The sequence below is a fragment of the Canis lupus genome, chromosome 15, assembly GCF_003254725.2.
Source record: "Canis lupus dingo isolate Sandy chromosome 15, ASM325472v2, whole genome shotgun sequence".
Classification (NCBI taxonomy): Eukaryota; Metazoa; Chordata; class Mammalia; order Carnivora; family Canidae; genus Canis; species Canis lupus.
The window spans coordinates 54,211,012-54,229,048 of record NC_064257.1 but is presented as its reverse complement, the minus strand read 5'-3'; positions in this window follow the sequence as shown (position 1 = coordinate 54,229,048).

Here is an 18,037-nt window from a genome sequence, read left to right as displayed (position 1 = left end):
TGTATCCATTCTTCTTCCGGTGGGACAAGGGGACAGATGGAATAGGTTTCAGATCTTACTCATCAGTCAGTGTGAAGACCTCGAGGCTGTGCTGTGATCTGAGGGCATCAGTCTCTACTTTGATTTTCATCAAAATCTCCCCAGAAACAATTTCCCCTTGCCCTTCTGCTCACAGCAGAGAAAGAGAGCACTTACCTCTTCTGACTGCTAACTCTTCAGAGGGGGCTCTATTCCTGACTATGCGCAGACCCAGATTTCAGAGAGAGGAACTGGAATGGGAATTACCCTAAACCTCACCATTAAGCTGCTCTTTTATTCTTAAACCCTCATCCTCTGAAGTTTATAGCATCTCTCACTGGATGCTGTTAGCAAATGGATTTTTTTGTTGGACTTACATCTGCAATCCAACTTTCTTCCCCTGTTGTATCCTGATGTTGGATAATATTTCAAGATGGCAAATTGTTACGATCCCAGCAATAATTTAATGTTTCCTTAAATCTTGGTTCTTTGTTACTGCAATAAGCTATTTCCATTTTTCTACCTTTTAACTAAATACTGTATGACCCCGTAAAAGCTTTGTATTTTGTATTTAAATGCTTCTACAGATTTAATTTTAAAAAGTATTAATGCTACGGAGTACTAGGTGGTTGTGCATGTTCTGTCCATTTGTAGAGAAAACTGAGATTTTACTCTATTCTCTTGTTTTTGTGAGAGAAGGTCTTCCACAAAACTAAGGGGGAAAGTACAATAATTTTATTAGCTGAATTTAAGACAGTTTTGTCCTAATCTGCTGTTTAGGAAAAAAATATTATAAACTTTAAAATGGTCTTAATTCCATTTAATAAGTAAATATTTTACTAAGAAGTAAAAAATTTAGTTCTTTTAAAAGAGTTCAGGATTAAGCCCTTAACTGACTCCGATAGAAGTCAAATATATGGCAGCTCACTAAATATTACTTAAGTTTTCTGTTAACCAAGAGAGATCCTACAAAAAATATTATCACTTTTAGTACAGTTATTCCATACGTTCTTGCTCAGCTTACTGACACGCAACCAGCCCCAGTGGCATCCCCAGGTAGAAAGATGTAAATAAAATATCTTTTGTACAAAATAACTTCGTGTCTGACTGAACTAAAATGTCTATATACTTAATAATAATAAGCAACAGATAAATTTTGAGAAGAAATTCACTCCAAAATCTGAAAAATAGGATGTAGTCCTATTGCACCATGTTAACTTGAACAAGGAATAACATTAATATCTCCGAATCCAGATGCTAATTGTTTTTTAAAGATAGTCCTATGGTAGTGATTACCTTCCAAATTTCCGGCCTGGCATCCTTAACTTCAGATAAGTATTCATAGATCAACAGCTACAGGTCATATATATCATCAGGAAGGAAATCTATTACAAAGGGAGTAAGAATTACATGAATAATTCATTGACTAGAGTTTGATTTGCTTTGTTTTTAATCCTAAAGCTGTGATCTGAAAACTTGATTTGCCAGCATTTGAACAGAAGTATCAGGGAAGAAGCCCAGTGTGCTTCTTCCAGTTTAGCTTATCAATACTCTGGTGCCTGAGGGGCTACTATACTTTACCACTGGGAGAAGCACCTGGCCTTGAGCAAAAAGTAGAAAATGAAAAGGCTTAAATTGACCAATTTGATGTTGACTATCCTTAGAAGTCTCCTGAAAGACACGGTAATGTAATCAATGGATTTTGGTGGTCACCATACATTTTAATAGCATAGCATGAATGATTGGCTCAGCCAAAATCTACGTAAGCCTTATCTATTTTGTCAATGCATTGTATCATCGTTGTGGAATAAATGCATACAAATTGTTAACAAATCGTAAGTGCTGTTGCAGTCCTAACTGGCACGGTAATAAATCATAGTGATTTGTTTTTAAACTACTTTTTATCCAAAGATACTTAAATACTTTGCAATGATTACTTTTGTGGAAAGTTTTCATCTTAATTTTTGCAGCTGGAATAGAGTCAGGAAGTGAGAATGTGACATGACTGAATAATTGCTCGGCATCACACACAGGCATGTAAAAACATTTGAAGAAAATCACGAGGTTCATATTCGGTTTCCATTCATGGGAAAGGCAAAGTACTCTGCATGCACATGCATCTGCTTTTAAAATTAGCCTTGAATAAACAAAGCCTACTTTCTTTCTATAAAGCAAGCTCCATTTTTCATCTTGGACTGTATCAAAGGTATTTCCCGATATCTATTCAAAAAACCCTAAGCCATAGATGCCCAGCAAAATCCTGGAATCAAAGCAGGTTATGAAATCTTCTACCTTCAATATTTGGACTATTGCTACTTCCAGCAGGTATGATGATGGATGCATAAAGTCACTAACATGCCAGCTCGCCACACCACAATTACAGCTCATCAGCTTTTAGTCCAAAGATCCTTAAATACTTTGACAAGGAATGGCTCGACCCTCTCAATTCAACCCTCAAGTTTCATAGGCAGCCATCAGTTCCACACTCATCTCATAAAAAGTAAATTCAGCAATAATCCCAATAACCAGCCTTACCACATCTAGTAATTTCTCAATGAATTTCAAACAAATATATGTGGATGTCAGTATGTGAATTATTTTTCTGATGTCTTTCAAGCCCTCATTTGGTCAGTGAGATGATTTGCAGCTGTTGAATGGTGTGTAACCCATGGTGAGGTACCTGGAGAGTGTCCTGATACAGATGCAAGTTCCTGATAGGCCTCTGAAACTCCCACCTCCAAGAAAAAAGGCATTAAATACCCTTTTCATTTGCTTAACAAATTGACTATCAAATTGGTCTCTAGAATTAATATTTATATGTAATTGTGTAGGAATGTAAAAGATATTTACAGTGAAAAAAAGAAATGGTTGAGGTCATCAGCTCTTCGATGCATTAACCAGTTAACACAGCATAACCTGTGTGTTACATATAAACCTCAACCTCTTCATCTGTTAAATCAGTGAGTAGTTTAGATGATCTTCGAGATTTCTCCTAATGCTTAACACTTAAAGCTTTGTTTGTAAACGCTACTCACTGGGTCAGGATCCTGTTGAGCAGTTCGAACAACAAATCTGCCTCCCTATAACTTCCATTCATCAGTCCAGGTTCCGAGCTGTGAAACAACTAAAATGATCTCCTTCAAATATTGGAAAACAACTTACAGATTTCCCCTATGTGTTTCCTTCTGCAAGTAAAGCTAACCAACGCTCATACCAAACTTCACGTGACACGGAGTGATTATTGCGTTCACGACTTGTCTTACAATTGCATCACAAATCGCCAAGAACACTGTGACTAGAAGCTCCTTTGATCTGGGTATGGTGCTCCTATGAAAGCAGCCTATGTTTGCATTAGCCAGTCTACACTGGCTAACACTCTGTAATCAAGTGGAGTTCCTATGCTGCTAGCATCACCCGGGCCTTGTTAGACATGCAGAGTTTGGGGCCCCACGACAGACCTACTGACTTAGATTTTATGTTTTAACGTGCCGCACTATGATTCATGTCCACATTCAAGTTTAAGAAGCACTGACAGGGTGGAGTTACCCAAGGGCTGGTGTACACTGAGCTCATCATCAACTGCAAACCACAAGCTATTTTACAAGTCAGAACTCTGAAACCCTGGGCTGATGCAACTGACCTCTGAAAAAGAAAAGTGTATTATACTGTATCGCTGCCGGTAGATATATGTGATGGTACTCTTTCTTTTCTTTTTTTTGTTTTTTTAAAGATTTTATTTATTTATTCATGAGAGACAGAGAGAGAGAGGCAGAGACACAGGCAGAGGGAGAAGCAGGCTCCATGCAAGGGGCCTGATGTGGGACTCGATCCCAGGACCCCGGGATCAAGCCAGACACTCAACCGCTGAGCCACCCAGGCATCCCAACCACCCTCTTTCTTGAAACTCTTTCTTTTTCTTGTTTCATCCTTAACCTTGTCCGTGTACTTCTAATATGTCTTTATTCTTGCCCATGATGGGAGCACTGCATCTTGGCATCTCCTATGCTGATTTTTGTCTACTCACTCTTCATTCTTTATAGGCTTTTCCTGACTCAACCCCTGCATCCGTGACTTCAGCTGCCATCCATATGCTGCTCACTATACACTCCATACCTCCAGCCTTGCTCTCCTGAGTTCCAGTTCAGTTAGACTGAACCATCCACCTGAATGTTCTGTAGGGACCCCTTAAATGGAATTCACCTTAACTGCTCTCTCGTCTCACATTTTCTTCTTTTGTTTCCATTCGTTAAGGTTATCTACCAAGCTATTAACTTGCCGAGCATCCTAAACCCTTCCTTCTCCAAACACCCTGTACATCTACCAACCACCTAGCACCGTCAATTTCGTCATTGAATCCAGTCGTTCTGTACTGACTGTCACCACTTCAGCTTGGACTACATTGTCTTTCAAGCCTTATCATCAATGCCTTTAGATTTTTTTTTTTCTCTCCTGCCCATTGCTACTCTCTCTGCACTACCTTTGTTTCTTTCCCAGCATCCCCTTCTGCCAAACACACAAAGAACTTTTTATTTCTGTTAAGAAGCATCTAAAACATAGATCCCTCCTACCTTAAAAATCTCCTAGGTCATATCAGGCAATAGAGCTAATACAGCTTTATGATGATTCTGGTCCCAACACTCCACTAAACCTATTCTTTCTGTAGCTTCTTTTTTTTTTCTTTCAAGATTTTATTTAACTATTCACGAGAGACACACAGAGAGAGAAGCAGAGACACAGGCAGAAGGAGAAGCAGGCTCCATGCAGGGAGCCTGATGCGGGACTCGATCCTGGATCCTGGGATCACACCCTGAGCCAGAGGCAGATGCTCAACCGCTGAGCCACCCAGGCATCCCTCTGTTGCTTCTTCCACTATGCTTTGCCTCAGCTTGGTACCTTCGTAAATGTCATTTATTCTGACATAAATGCCTTTCTCCTTTTCTTGTATTGCAAAAGCCTATGCCTCCTTCTAGACCTCATTCAAATATCACTTACCCTGAAATGCCTTCACAGATTTGTAATGCTTCTATTAAGTGCACGCTTCATAGATTGCTTTATACAACAGTTCCATTGGGTTGTTTTGCAAGGACTTTCATGTTAACCTGGTTCTGGCACTAACCACATGACTTTTAGCCATTTATTAATTGTTTTGATTTCTTATTTTGCTCAAATGTAAGTCAGAGATCAGAATACCCCTACTGAAAGTTCGATTACGTAGGTAAAATATTAAGCAAGGTGGCTGGCACACAATAGGTGTTAAGCAATCATTTGTGCCTTATAAATACAATCATTTTATTTGACTTAATCTCCCCTTAGCAGATTGTGGACAGCTGCAAGGAGTCACTGGTCTACTTGATGTACAATGTTTGCAGCTAGTTCTGAGCCTACCACAGAATAGGCACTCAGTGTACAGTTGCTAAATTGAGATCCTCCTCAACCATTACATTTTGTCTCAGTGCCCATTTCATAATCCGCATAAGGAAAAAAATTCCCAAACCCCTTAGATGACACAACATCATATATTTTTTAAGCAATATATTTTTTAAGATTGATTATTTATTTATTTATTTTAAGATTATATAAGATTGATTTTTTATATATTTTTTTAAGATTTATTTATTTATTTATTTATTTATTTATTTATTTGGGAGAGAGAGAGCCCAGGGACGGGAGGTACAGAGGGAGGGAGAGAGAGAATCTCAAGCAGACTTTCCGCTGATCATGAGCCTGATTGGGTGGGGCTGGATCTCACCACCCTAAAATCATGACCCGAGCCGAAATCAAGAGTTGGATACTTAATTGACTGAGCCACCCAGGCACTCCTCCAGTGTCATTTTTAAGTCTTCCTTTCTTTACCCAAATATTCTCCTTTTTTTTTTTTTTTGCTTCTTTAAACAGAGTATATCCTTGAATTTCCATGATCATCTTACCAGTATCATTGCATTCATTTCTGTCACTCATAAAATTGTTTTTCTCAATCCATAACTATTTCAATCCTCATTTTATTCATTGACCATATTCTTTAATTATGTACAAATATCTCAGTCAAAAAGGTGCTCTTACCTGAGTTCTCAGACACTTGCTCCACTGAGGTTCTTTCTAAGGCATCCCTGTGCTTTTCAAAGTATCCTATTTAATTTCTTGTGGTCTCAATCTGCAAGCCACTCAACAGTGTTGACAAACCACCCGCCCCAAATCCCTCCTATGCCTGTAAAAGGTAAATATCTACATGTACTTCGAGATGGGTTTCCTTGGAACTATCACAATGAAGATAAACAAACTCAATTTTGGTTCAAAAAAATCCATGGAGAATTTTTGCATTAAGATAAATTTCCCCATCCTGTATCTCAACAGGGTTTTTAATTTATTGCTTATTGTTACGTGATATTTAAACATTACTTTTTTTTTAAGATTTAATTTTTTTATTCATGAGAGACACAAGGAGAGAGACAGGGGCAGAGACACAGGCAGAGGGAGAAGCAGGCTCCATGCAGGGAGCCCAATGGGGGACTAGATCCTGGGTCTCCAGGATCACGCCCTGGGCTGAAGGCGGCGCTAAATCACTGAGCCACCCAGGCTGCCCAAAACTTTACTGCTGTTTTCTGTTTTTCAGGGATGTTTGTATGTGGTGTCATTTTATTATAGCTCTCAAAAAAATAAAATAAAATAAAATAAAAAAATAAATAAAAAAAAGGTCCTTAAATACACAACTCTGAAATTGCCATGTAGATGAATGGGAAACAGAATTCTGTTACGGAATTTTCTCAGAAAGTCAGCATAACTCTCAATGTAAATATGTCCTCACTCTAAAATTCTATTATAGAAATCTGTTTACATATTTCAGTACTTAGAGCAAGACCTCTTAGACCTAGGTCCTTGGGCGTACTTGAAATTACTGTGAACCTCATGACATTGTATGTAGACATTTTGTAGACACATGTATCATCACGTTTCTAACCCCATCAAAGACTTGATGCAAAAAAAGCTTAGGAATCACTGTCATCACAGAGAGAGCTAGAAAACAACGTATTGGTAGTGATTCTTTAGACCCTAAATTTCTGAAGAATAGAGATGGGAAGAAGGCTGTATCTGTAGGTAAAGTATGCTCTAGACTTACCTGTTACAAAAGGCCACACAACGAGAATTGGGTTATTTTACTTAGAGATCATTTTCTTTCAGCAGCACTGCAGTTGTTAACTTGTATTTTGGTTCCAACGAAAGCAGTCCCTACAAATCCGGTGGGAACCAGATTGGGGAACCCGGAATCTGGTGGGAACCAGGCTAGCCGCCCAACCGCATTTAAAATGTAAAGTTCAAGAGATGCTTCAGGGTAAGGTGAGTTTGGCTTCCAGAACCACAGGAAGAGTCTCATGGATTAAGTTGCCAGATGTACGTCAGTGATAATTACTGAGAAAGAAAACAGAGCCCTCTTTGGTGATATTATGGGAGAGATGACAGACAGCCCAACAGAAGCTTAAGCCCATTAACCTCTGGTCAATTTTGGACTCACCTCAACGTTGACCACCTAATTTTCACATGTTTGGACACAGAGGCCCTCTCCTCCCCAGCCTCCCCAAACCCTGCGAAAGTAACCATTGCCCTGTGCTTAGGGAAAAGCCACGTGGCTCAGGCAATACAGCCCAGATCTAGAATAGAACCAACTAGGAAAAAATTCTTGCCTGGAACGTGGCCTAATAGGTTTCTAACTTGTCAGGAAATAGTGTCCTTGATATGGTATCTTTGACTTCGAACTTGGTTTCATATTTGTTTCAAAAGGCACACACACTTCCTTCAAGCCATGCAGACACAAAATGTACATGCGATGTTTCATTTTTCAACATATGAAGCGTATGTGACCACAGCACGAAGAAACTGTTGAGAAAGCCTAGCACTGAGATTTCAGAAGAGTGTTGATTAGATTTCTATTAATAAAATATTTTCCCTAATGTTTACTCTTGGCATGCATGATTCTTTCCCATTATCTCTTACACATTCGGTTTCATGGTGTGAATCCTTTTCTCCAGTCTTTTGCTATTAACATTGCATGATGAACACTTTCCCAATGTCTTTAAAGTCTTGTAATTTAATTGAATGGTTTGGTAACATTCCGGTGGATGGCTATACTGATATTTATTTTTACCTTCCCCTTCTGTAAAAATTTTGTTTCTAATTTCTTGTTTTGGGTGCACATCTTTAAATCTACTGATGAATGGATTCCTATGATAAACATGATGGTGGTGGCTAATATTCTAAATCCATTATGAATAAATCACAATGAAACATGAGTGTTACTTATTGGTAGTGATGATACAAATTATGCAGGTTGTTTTTGGAGAGGAGGGTGTCCTTTGTTTCACGTTGTGTTTTCTCAGTCCAAGCAATATGCTACATGGGCAAAAATCTTTTTTCAACAACTTGAATCATACACATTATCAGGACAGTATCAAGGAGGCAATAAAATAAAGTTGTTTAATTTCTTTTGAGGGTCTTTATTGCAGAAATAGTCCATTTACAGTTGAAGTTAATTTTTAAAAATACATTTCTAATACGTGCATGATCCACATGTTTCTTGCATGCAGAGTGTTACTTCCATTAAATGATTTTCTTCATCTCTTAGAAATTGCTTCAGTTTAAGTGTGGAGTCCATTAAGCTTCAGGTTTCTTTCTTGTCTTTTAGTTTGAAATTTTTCATTATCATTTTAATAAAATCAGGCTAATTAAATTATCTGGCAATGTGGATCATCTCTACCATGGAGTTGTAATCAGATACTTGTCATTGATACAGGAGCACAACTACATGCATTTTCCCTAAAGTTTATTGAAGATTTTTTTCTCTTTATACGTCATGTAAGGAATTGATTCTGTATTTCTGCAGCTTTTGTAGCAATGGATAGACTTAATCTAGGCGGTAATACTAAAGACCCACAACATAAACTTAAAAAGGCCATCACAGCTTAAGAGAAAATTGTAAAACCTCAAAGAGAATGAGAAAAATGACCGTTTAAATCACAATGAGAAACAGGTGCTGGCCATGAAGAATTCCCTTAAAAAACCTTGGCGATTTGGCACTCACAGGTTTTTGGTTTTTTTAATGACGAGGTAATTTCAGTATTTTGTACAAGCAGCAGTGAGGAATAAAAAACGGCTTTATGGCCTTGGGGATTTACTAACATTCCACTTATAGAATAAGAGCCCATGTACCCCCCTCCCCCACACACACCCTCAAACATACACACAACATGCACCTCCATGTGCACCAGAGCAAAATGTGCAAATATGAAGTTTAGAAAGAAGAGATTCAATATAGAATGTTGTTTTCTTTTTAAAGTTGTTATTTATTTATTCATGAGAGACACAGAGAGAGGCAGAGACACAGGCAGAGGGAGAAGCAGGTTCCCTGCTGGGAGCCCGATAAGGGACTCGAACCCAGGACCCCAGGACCAAGACCTCAGCCAACGGCAGACACTCAACTACTGAACCACCCAGATGCCCCTAGAATGTTGTTTTCTAAAAATGCTGAATGGATTTTGGGTCTCTGTCTGACAATGGGTACTCAATATTTGTTGCTGACTGGTTGAATAGATAATTTAATTGAATAAATACATGCAAATACTAACATCAAACAAGAATATTACTCGAGTTTAAAATTTTATATGCCTAAAGTAAATAAATTCAATGTTTTCAAATATTTACATTTAAAAAAGGAGGTGGGCAGGAGGAAACTTCTGGAGCTGGTGGATATGTTTATCACCTTAATTGTGGTGATGGTTATGGGGTATACATATATATTCAAATTCATCGAATTTCCATGTCCATTAAATATGTGCAGTTTTTTGTATGTTGGTTATACTTCAAAAAAGCTGTTAACAAGGTAAAATTTTAAATACTCAAAGAAGTTTAACGCTCTAAGAAATTCATGTCTAATGCTACTTTGAGAAAAACCTTCTAGAATCTGTTTTATCTTGAGGAACTCAGCTTTGCCTTGGATCAAACACACAGATTAGATCAGTGTTCAAGCTAGGTGTTGCATGGAGGGTATTATGCTGAGTGAAATAAGCCAATCGGAGAAAGACAATCATCATATGGTTTCACTCCCATGTGGAATATAAGAAATAGTGGAAAGGACCATAAGGGAAGGAGGGAAACTGGGTGGAGAAAAATTTGAGAGGGAGACAAACCATGAGAGACTCCTAACTCTGGGGAACAAACAAAGGGTTGCAGAAGGGGAGGTTAGTGGGGGATGGGGTGATTGGGTGACGGGCCCTAAGGAAGGTACTTGATGGGATGAGCACTGGGTGTTATACTATATGTTGGCAAATTGAATTTAAATAATATATCTAAAAAAAGGATAGGTGTTGCATATAAGACTCATCTCTCTGCCATTTTTTATGTCGTTGCATCCCACTGTACATAACTTTTTCCCTTCCTATGATGTATCTAGATCCTAACTTAGGTAAAACCTGCAAGCACATTCTGATTCTAAGACCTAAAAGAGCAATTATAAGTGCTTTGAATCTATTAGCTTCTTTTATTTCTGCTTCTCAATGCTATCGTATGAGGAGGGACGCTTTCTAATTAGGAAAAATTGATGTTTTTTTTTTCTTTTCCAGTATAGCAGTTCATTATTGTACATTACCATGGGGAGTTAAATTAATAATACTGGTTTTCTAAGAGAATTTCCTTTTCTCCTTTGTACCTAAATGAGACGTGGGATTGCTTCATCTCCCTTGACAAAAATTTGGAAGCCTGAAAGAGCCTCTGTTAAACAGTTTTCAACTCCGAAATCTTCATTTCATATGTTAAGCTACCTTCATAAAGCACTTTCATGAATGAATTGAGTTCTCTGTCTCACTTCTATCCAAAGGCTAATGCTTTTCTAAAACTGATTTCTAGTATCTGCCTATATGTTGCTACTACCTCATGACTGTATTTCTGAGAATTTGTTTCTTGTATTAATTTCTGCATCCCAAGAAGATATTTTTTAAAAAAGATTTATTTATTTTAGAAAGAGAGAGAGAGAGAGCAGTGGGGAGGGGAGGAGGCAGAGGAAGAGAGAATCTCCAGCAGGCTCCTCCTCCCCTCTGAGCTCAGAGCCCCACTCCGGACTCGATCTCATGACCCTGAAATCATGACCTGAGCTGAAACAAAGAGTTGGACAGTCAATTGACTGAGCCACTCAGGTGCCCCCCCCCGGGGGGGATATTTCTGTTGACTGTCCTTAAAGCCATTGTGAAAGTCAATAAAACCTAATGGTTTATAAGGAGGACTCTAGGGTCAGAGAGAACATGGTTCAAATCCCAGTGACACTAGTTATCAGTCATGTTACCTTGAGGAGGCCACTGACCCTCTCTGCCTGAAAGTCCTCAACAAAAACAAGGAAATAAATAGCAACAATACCTACCTTTTCCTTTCTTTCTTTCTTTTTTTTTTTTAATACCTACCTTTTTCAATGGTTTCAAGGATTAAATAAGAAAATCCGCAAGAGCCACTGGGTCTAGTTCCTAGAATGCTGTATGCACACAGTAAACATGAGCTATTTATGTTTTTATTATTAATCAGATTCAAATTTCTATATTTATTTTGCTACCTGACTTTGTAATGATCCTTAAAATTCTAGTTTTTCATGACTGCTTACTTCATTGCTTGCTCTCCTCGCTGTGAACTGCAAGCATTATTGAGCTCTTATGTCCTGGTGTCTATAATGCTGATGCCTCTACGCTTCACATTCTTTTTGTTTGTTTGTTTGTTTGTTTTTAAGCTTCACATTCTTAGAAGGAATTTCTTCTCATCACAAATGGTGAGATGCCAGCACAAGCTATCAGCCTCTATCTGCAGCTCTCCATGGTTGATGGGATGGTGAAAGTTTGACATAACTGAGTCTTCATTTTAGGATTTTTAAAGAGGGATTTATCTAATATTAGGGTATAATCAGTTGTATTCAAGTAGCCGTAAAACCCTGTGGTCATGTCATTCAGAAGACAAGCCAAGGAATACCTGGGTGGCTCAGTGGTTGAGTGTCTGCCTTCAGCTCAGGGCATGATCTCAGAGTCCCGGGATCTAGTCCTGCTTCTCTCTCTGCCTATGTCTCTGCCCCCTCTCAGTGTCTCTAATGAATAGACAAATAAATTAATTTTAAAAAGCCAAGCCAAATGGTGATTTGAAGAGAGAAATGAGGCCTGATGGCTTATGAGATATAGGTACAAGTATATTTGTTGAGAGAGGAGAAGACTGTACAGGATGATGAGCCCTTGAGCGATCTAAGAAATAGTTGTAAGACTACTGAATGGGTAGAGAAAGCCTAGCTGTGGATTCACAGAGGGGGTAAGGGAGATGTGAGAGGCTACAAAACCCAGAAATTAGTATACTACCAGGCTTGCAATGCTTGGCTTCCCTCAGAACCTTTATACTTGCCCAACTCATTTGAAAAATCACTGCTTTAAACATTATATCTTATTACTTTCTGATATTGAAACACATAGATACTCACAGGACAGAGAATTTAGGGTACATAAAAGAAAATGTCAAAAAGGCTTGTATTTCCAAAAATAAGAAAGAGTCAAGCAGAAAAAAAAGCAGTATAAATATTTCTAGGTGATAATTGTGTGTTTTAACTTGCCTGATCTTCCACTCTTCTATGAGGCAACAGTGCATGATTTTAGTGACCCCATTTTCCCTTTAACACATTCCATGGCAATCAGTTGTTTTCCGGATGTATCCCTTACTAGATTAAAAGTTTCATAAAAAGAATTACTTGGTCTTATTCCCAGGATGCAAACCCTAGGGCCTGAAACATAACAGTTAGTAAATATTAAAACAAAACAAAAAACACCCTGAAATCATACTTTGAGGTTTAGGTGTTTTTTTTTTCTTTTTTCCCAGCAATTCTATATATTTCTCAGTGCTCATCAAGGTAAGTTTACTCTCCATCCTTTTTATCTATTTCACTCATCACCTCCATTGACCTCCCCTCTGGCATCTAAGAATTTTGGTCTCTTCTTTGCTTTGTTTTTTCCTTTATTTCCTAAATTCCACATGAGTGAAATCAGTTGTATTTGTCTCTGAGGGACTTATTTCACATAACATTATACTCTCGAGATTCATCCATGTTGTGGTAATGGCAAGATTTCATTCTTTTTTATGGCTGAGTAATATTTCACCATGTATATACACCACATCTTCTTTATCCATTCATCTATCAATGGACGTAGGTTGACTATTGCAAATAATACTGCAATAAACAAAGGGGTGCATATATTATTTTTTCAAATTAGTGTTTTCATTTTCTCTGACTGAATACCCAAAAGTGGAATTACTAGATTACGTGGTAATTCTATTTTTGATTTTTGTGGAAACTCCACACTGTTTTCCACAATGGCTGCACCAATTTGCATTCCTCCAGTGTAACAGGATTCCTTTGTCTCTACATCTTCACCAACATTTGTATTTTTGATTCTAGACATTTTGACAGGTGTGAGGTGATATCTCATTGCGGTTTAGATTTGCATTTCCCTGATGTTGAGTGATATGGAGCATCTTTTTATGCGTTTCTTGGCCATCTGTATATCTTCCTTGGGAAAATGTCTATTCAGATCCTCTGCCCATTTTTGATTCGATTATTGGGGGTGGGAGGGTTGATGTTGAGTTGCATGAGTTATTTATATATTTTGTTATTAACCCTTATTGAAGATGTCATTTGCAAATATTTTTCCTGCAATAGGCTGCCGTTTTCCTTTGTTGATAGTTTCCTTTGCTGTGCAAAAGCTTTTTATTTTGATGTAGTCCCAATAGTTTAATTTTGCTTCTGTTCCCTTTGCCAGAGGAGACATATCTAGAAAAATGTTTCTATGGTTGACATCAAAGAACTTACTATGTTCTTACTATGTTTTCGTCTAGGAATTTTGTGGTTTCAGGTCTCACATGTAGGTCTTAATCCATTTTGAGATCATTTTTGTGTATGGTGTAAGAAACTGGTTCAGTTTTATTCCTTATTCTTTTGCACATAGCTATCCAGTTTTCCCACACCATTAATCAAAGAGACTCTCTTTTCCCCATGATATATTCTCAGATCCTTTGCCGTAGATTAATCGACCATAAATTACATGGATTCATTTCTGGATTCTCTATTCTGTTCTGTTGATCTATGTGTCTATTCTTGTGCCAGTACAATAATGCTTTGATTACCACAGCTTTGTAACATAACTTAAAATCCAGGATTCTGATACCTCCAGCTTTGTTCTTCCTTCTCAAGTCTGGTGCTCAATAGTAATACCTTAGCACCTTACTCTGGTGCAAGTCTACAATATCTTTTTAGAAATACTTTGAGCCCAATAGTTTTTAAATCCAGAATATTTTGGATGTTAGGGAGGCAAAATGATGGAACATATTCTGGGTATTGCAAAATGTCCTCACTGGGGACGCCCAGGTGGTTCAGTGGTTGAGCGTCTGCCTTTGGCTTGGAGTGTGATCCCTGGGTCTTGGAATTCAGTCCTACTCAGGCTCCCTGTGGGGAGCCTGCTTCTCCCTCTGCCTGTGTCTCTGCCTCTGTGTGTGTGTATGTCTCTTGTGAATAAATAAATAAAATCTTTTAAAAAAATTCTCACTGGCCTCTGGGGAGCACCCCAGAATCAAGCATGTTAAGATTTTAGGAGCAAAATGTATAATTAAGTATAAATACATACATACTAAAATAATAGTTCAGTTCAGGTTATGTGTGTTTACCCATTAAGCTAAGTTCAAGTCAGGTTTTATGGTCAAATGAATTTAAAACGGCTTCTGGGCTTCAAACATTTTGGATTTAGGAACTGAAGATAATGGTTTATAGACTTAGACTAACTTCTTTTGCATAGCTCTTTCTTCTTTTTCAAATATTTCTTTCCCACAATTAGTGTTTCTCAATTATAAGTAGATCCAGTGCTTGTTTTTGAATGTAAATAACTTACAACATTCTCTTTATACTCCTAAAATAAAGCACAGAGATAATACAATGTATCTAAAGGAATAAGTTTTAAAGAAATTAATATAAAATCCTAATATACAAAACAGAAATTTAAAAATGCATAATAATATATGTGACAATATGTATATGTTTATGCATATATTAGGTTTGTGGAAATGTGGATTAAGTGGGCAAAGGTTCTAACTCGGGCAAACATAATGAAGTAGTCCAATAATTGTACCTGTGGTTAGAATCACTATGATTGTGCCGCTGCAAATGAAGGCAAAGTGTGATTTATCCGCTATGCGCATATCTAGAGTAGTGTTCCCAAGGGCATGACTTACAAAATGCTAAACAACCCTTGGAAAATTATATATATTTATATACAGACATATGTATATATATAATACATACATACACATATATATGTGCATGTATATATGTGCATACATATACATACATATACATACATACATATATATATATTTGGTGATAGCTGTTTTCCCGAAAAATTTATTTCATAAATCAGTTAAAAAAAACTTGGCAATTATCTACAAAATGTAAAATGTTCTAAGACCAGATAATTATAAGCTGGCTTTCCCTCTAAAATGAGGGGCAGGATATTGGAAAGTTTGCGGCATCTGAGCAGTTTTGGCGCCCTGCAGGACCGCTCTGTCCCTCACACCACTAGACAGCTCTCATCCCTGGCTCTCCTCACTAAATGTCAGCAGTGCTCCACTAATCATGTTGACAACAAAAGCTGCCCCCACACATTTGCCAAATGCCCTCCGCCTCCCATGAGAATCACTGACCCATCTCATCCTAGCGACCACCCAGTCAACTGATCTTCTTATTCTCACTGTGTTAGATGAAGCCACTGAGGGACAGAAAAACTTAGCAGACCGTTATTACTGACTTTCAAAGCAGGACTCTACCTGACAGACATCCTAACCTCTAGCTCAGCTATCTCTCCACCGCACTGGCCAATCCTTACGGGGCTATAAGTATTGTTGCTTCTCATTTTCCACATGTTTGGGAGCTAACTCTGTTGCCTTGTGCTTTCCATCCTCTTCCTGCAAGTCCTTAAGTTCTAATGGTTTTGGGGTGGAGAAGGAATTGGCTCCTGACTGTCAGTTACAAGGAGAGTGAGACTCAGTTGTATTTTTGAGGTGTCATTCTAGTCTTGCACTTCTGCTGCATTCTGTTTGAAAATAAATGATCTAACACTTGTCACGTAAAAAAAAGCCAGGTCTATTAACAGGAGACTGAGTGGTTGTATTAATTATCTATTCCAATGTGACGGGTCACCCTTAACACTTGGTATCTTAAAACAATTAACATTTTTTTATTTCAATAGGTTTCTGGGGGGGTGGGGCAGGAATCCAGGGGAGGCTCTGTTGGGTAGCTTTGGTTTAGGGACTCCTCATAAGATTTCAGCCAGGATATAGGCTCCAGCTGCATCATCTCAAGTAAGCAGGCCCAGAGGATTCACTTCCAAGCCCATTCTCACGGCTGTTGGCAGAAGCCCTCCGGTCCTCACCATGTGGGCCTCTCTTGATTATGACAGGATAGCTGGCTTCCTCACAACAGATCATCTGAGAGAGAAAAAGAGAGAGAAAGAGAGAGGGGGATGCAGGAAGTCATTTTTTGCCTTTTATGCCCTCATCTCCAATTCACAAACAATCACTTCTACTGTATTTGTTGGAAAAAAGCCACCAGTTCCAGCCTGTACTCAGGTGAGAGGAATTAAAATGCGTTTCTTGAAAGAAAGATTATTAACAATTGTGGACATATCTTTTTTTTTTTTTTTAAACCACCGTAGAGGTCGTTCCAGTTTTGAGACTCTTGTCTGGTACTTGGTTGCGGTTGGGAAACAGTTCTACTCATGACACCTCACCTAGAATCCCTCAGTCCTTTTCCCTAGTTTTGTGCACCCAAACTCCAGCCTCCTGTTTCACTGCCAAAGGCGAGCATTTGTCATGCTGAGAGGTTTGAGCTTGACCACTGAAGCGCCTCACACATTTGGAAAGGCAGAAAAGTGAAGTCTCTCCATGTCCCAAGGACACACACACACACACACACACACACACACACTGTAACCGGTGGCTGACTGGGATAAACGTAACAAAGCCCAGCTGCTCTCCTCTGAGGCAGAGAATAACCTCTAAGACGGACTTTCCTTTCCACCACTCCCCCTGAGAGCGGGCTAAATCTGGGACTTCATCTACAGTTGCACTTGGCCTCACTCTTTCCTCTTCCCCAGTCTGCTTCCCTCTAGCCTGGACTATCTTCTCCTGAGAGATTGTCTTTCATAAATTACTTGCAAGGGTTCAGGGTTTGCTTCCGAGCCACAGAGAGAGCATGTAATATTTTGTTTGCCTAGAGCTTTGCAAAAATTTTAAACTCTATGTTTATATTATGGATGGTATTTTATTCAGAGCTATATTGTTAGCAAAAAAAAAAAAAGAAAAAGAAAAGGAAAGAAATGAAACAGATTCAGGTTAGCTCAAGGGAAGAGCAGAGTTCTTTAGCTATATGATCTCACAGATATTTGGGGAAGATATTTAATGTCAGCATGGAATCACGGGGACTTAACATGGAAAAGAGACTTTCCGTCTCTCAGGGGACGTGTGACCTCTCCATCACTGCCCTCCTGGTGGATATTCCATCATTCTCTTTTCTCAAATGGCTTTTCAGCTTCTTTTCCTTAAACATGGTTTGATGCAGCTGTCCCGTGCCTCTCTCCATTTTCATGAACTCTGTTCCATTATCCATCCTCAAGTTCCTATTTCTTGCTTTGTTTCATGTTTCAAATTAAGAAAAATCCAAACAAAAATTTTTAAAGTCCTAACTGAGGTTCCTCCCCCCCCCCCCCTTAGCCCAACCTGAGTGTGCTGGTGGTGCTGCCCACCCAACAGTCAATTGCTTGTGTGTCACCAGCTCTGTAGAGGGGATGTGGACGGGACTGATCTCTTAGAAGATTGGTTCGAGGGAGACCTCTTTGAGTGGGGGAAAGAGTGAAACTATGGCCAATAATGCTAGTGATAGTTCTGATAGAAACTGAGAAAATAGTTTATGAAATACAAA